The sequence below is a fragment of the Scleropages formosus genome, chromosome 8 (genome assembly GCF_900964775.1).
Source record: "Scleropages formosus chromosome 8, fSclFor1.1, whole genome shotgun sequence".
Classification (NCBI taxonomy): Eukaryota; Metazoa; Chordata; class Actinopteri; order Osteoglossiformes; family Osteoglossidae; genus Scleropages; species Scleropages formosus.
Window position 1 is genome coordinate 1,362,789 of NC_041813.1, and position 4,194 is coordinate 1,366,982.

The following is a 4,194-nucleotide window of genomic DNA, read 5'->3' on the forward strand; positions in this document are numbered from 1 at the left end:
AATTCAAAAGCCAAAAAACATGGATAATTCATAATGCGCCGAGGAGCGTGCTTTTCTGAAGCACGTCATTCCAAGCCTGCTTCCTCAAACGAGCGTTTTGCAGGGAAACGCGAGTTGTTGTAGCTCTCAGAAAGAAACAGAATAAAAGTTAACGGGAGTATTCGAGAGAAGCACATGCGGAAAAGTGTTTTAATTTGACAGGTTTCCAAAATAATAAAGAAATTGCTAATAGCAAAAAGGAAACATGCATTTATTTATTTAAACTGGCAACCAACATAATTATGTATTTAATCATAGCCGAGAAGCAGACACTACAGCGCTTGTCTCAGGGGCTCATGATTTTCAAGGTTCTAACATCAGGGGAGAAAAACTAAATGAAGGATGACAACCGGAAAGGAATTAAGACCTTGATCTTTTTTATTTATTTATTTGTTGGTGGCTTTTGACATAGAGCTTTTGGGAATTATGCAGTCTTTAGATACTTTGAACCTGACATGTAAGTACGATAACCCTTTTCTCCTGATTTCCCTTATTTCTCCTCCTCCTTTTTATACTGAACTTAAGAGCAGAGAAAATCCACACAATGTACAGGACTCTGATTGTGATGATGACAGCGGTGGCTGTTATTTATGAAATCAGCGCTCGGTGCATCTAGATGTTGGCTTCTTTTTTTTTCTTTTTTTTCTTTTTTTTTTAACAATCTTGAGGATGAAATATCGAGTGGGAGACAAAACAAATACCCTTATTCGATTACCAGCGCATCCCCAGTGGAGGAATTTATTTCTGTTCACTAATCCAGAAGATGTAGGCGTGTATAATGCCAGGAAATATTAAAAGGAAAAAAAAAGGATATGATATTTTTAATATCATACCTATTAGCCGTAGGAGCGTACAGGATCATTCCAGCACATCAAGTACAGGAAAGCGGAGCTTTAGATCAATAATATACATTGTTACACAGACCCAGCTGAAAATATAATTGGAACATTTAGTTATAATTTATCTACATAATAATTAATTTATCTGAAGAACACTGGACTCTTTTCTTCTTAGCAAAGACAGGACAAGGAAGCATTAATGTTGCAGCTCTGAATATCTGAGGCCTCTCAGTCCGCTAACATGGCAGTGCATCTACATGAGTGCTCATCTCCGTGGGCATCATCGCTCACACTGCCGCTCTGCATCGTCGTTTCGGCCTTTACTTGCCATCACTCTTCTTACGAAGAGAGCAACTATTATTCTGACCCTCGGAACAAATCAAAAATGATTTTCACTTATCTTCCCACTCTGACGCAAAGATCCCTCAATTGGAGGATGTGTCCATCTCCCCCCCAAGAGCTGGAAGGGTTTGTTAACGAACTTGACCGGAGCTCTCTGTCCCTCATTTCTCTTTCTCCGCCTCTCAGGCCTCCTGACTGCCAAGGCACTGTCATCCTCAGGCCGCGAGCTCTCCAGCCTGCGCTTCTGGGAGCCGCTCGCAGCTCTCGGATAAATGAACGCCACTGAAGGTCATCATTTTATCAAAGATGCCATTTATGCCACTAATCCAATGCATTATCAACTCTTAAAGTGCTTCCCGAGCACCCAGGGGAGAGGGAAATGTGATCTTTTCTTTGTCATTGCCGTTTGAAATGTCATCGTGTTTGCAATTAGGACACACACTGGGGGTGGTGACATGGCGGGGACTGAGTGTGCAGTGCAGTGAGGCTCCAGTGCGCTTTCTCATACGGGGCCTGAGAGCAGCGGTGGAACCGTTGAAATGTCGCTCGTTCTCCGGCGATCGGGTACAGGGAACGGTCGCCGGGGCTCCTCATCGGACCGACAGGCCTGCAAACGTCACACCGGGTTCTGCTGGTTTCAAGAACTTGACTCTCGGCCCAGGATTACGGCGCGCACTCTTTTTCGGTTACGGTGGGAACTTTTTTCTATGGACGGACCTGTCATCTGAACGCGAAAAAGGCAGGCGAACAGGTCTGACATTAAAAAATATAGCAGAGGGCCTACAGACAGCAGGCGGAAAAATTAGGCGCCTGACGCCGATTTCGCGTTGCGTCCGTCACGTGCAAAAAATTTTCATCCGTGCTGTCGGTCGTCTCCCGGTTTTCCATGGTGAATTTAGTTTACTTTGCCTCACCGTACAGCTCTTTCTTTTCAAAGCTGTCAAGCATTTAAATACGAGAAGGAAAATCACTCGTGAAGGCGAAACACGAAGAAACCTGGACTGTGCTGATGTGGCGGTTCAGGAAGATTCCGGGAAGCAGCTTCCCTTCCAGCACTCTAATCTAAATTGGCACGTCCTCAAAATATCCCTAATGAGCAAATGTGAAGTGGGCTGCATACCTTCTGAGATTTGTTGAATAGAGGCAAATTGGTACAACATTCCAGCCGATACAGTACCGCCGTTGACAAGGGGGGCATATTTCACTACTGATGGAATATTGTATGATACCTTTTCGTGAAAATAATAATATTAAGTGTAAAACGACTTCATACAAACCAAGTTTGTACCGACAGACTCGATGGAGAGCTAGGTAGTTTGGGAAATGGAACGCGTTCACCTACGTGTTTACCATCACTGAAAATGGACGAGGTGAGCAACACACAAAGCCTTGAGAAAAGATTGGTGGTTTCTCTTAATTATCTTTACCCTCTGTTTTTATGTACATTTTTTCCCCCCTTTACTTATTCTACTAATTTTCTTTTCTTGCGGATGAGCTGATTGCCTGTTGCCGTGGTTAATTGTTTGGAGGGAAATTAGATATGCAAAGGAGCTCCACAAACCCGCTGGATATTGTTGGACATACGTGTGAGCTTTAAGGGCAAAACCATTAGCTCACATCCCTGTATTTTCATCTGTAGTTATTCTGATTTCTGCATGTTCGTTGGCAGGTACCCAGTTTGTACTGGCTCGTTCCATGTGTCACTGGTAAATCACATTTGTGCCTGGATTCATGTCTTCATAGTCCCTTGGAATCTCCCCAGACCACCACCCTCACATGTACCAAGCATCACGTGACTGCTACAAAATAACCACAAGTACCACCGTCTGCAAAAACGAAGAGACCTTATTGCACTATGCGTGCGCTGAGGACATTCTCTCTCTCTCCCCCAAGGAAATGAAGAAAGTGGGCCTTCAAGAGATTAGATTTTTTTTTTTTCTCCTGTTATAGGTCACAGAAAATAAGCGCAAATTGTGGGTAACCACAGTTTTTTTGATAAAAGTCACCATTATGGTAAAAAATAATAATGCCTTATAAAATCTTCATATTCATTTTTTCTCGAAGCCGCCGAATTATCCGGCAATAACACAGTGAATTCGGCAACACCGGATGGTACAGAGAGAACATAAGATCTTGCAGGATAACATCCTGTTCCCCTAACCAGCTGTGAATGTGACACAAAGTGTATAAGGAATCACAATTGTTTATATTAACTCAGTGACTGATGCTTTTTTTTTTTGTAGTCAGAAATGCAATACAAATAAGAAACTAACACTAATATGCAGAGAACGCCGAGTTTCAAAGGAGACTCATTACTGTGTCCTGCATATTGGAATAATGTAGTGGACTGTGAACACATTACTAATGCATAGCACTGCTGCGGGCATGCTCATATGAGAGACTCTGAAAATTGAATTCGTACAATTATAATGTTTAAGAGTAATTTACTTCCTGCTGCAACAAAAAAAATGTGGGCACATTGCTGGACAAATATGATGAATGACGCAGCTCGTTTTGTGCGGTGCACACAAATAACAGGGTTACATTTTCCCCCCAGATTACTGCTTCGAATTCTCATCTCTCACATCTGAACGTATCCCTGCTACTTAATACGTTATTTTAAACATATAATCTTCTGCACAGTTCTCTTTGGTGTATATATAGTGTTTTCTGTAGTATATATACATTTAAAATCAACATTACTGATGCAACATAAACTCTAGTCTGTGGTTCTACTGTACGTTATTGCACAGCATGAAAGGAAGTGATTCTGTGTGTGTGTGTGTGTGTGTGTGCGTCTGACTTCTGGGTATGGATGTCCAAAGGGCGATGACTACATTACTGTATTCTTATATATTCTGATGTCGTTTAAACAGCGTAATTCCAGGAACACCAACACGTGCCACTCCTTCCTATTCAACGTATTCAACGCTCTCTACCTTCCTGCTTCCCTAAGCAGTTTCACGGACCCAAT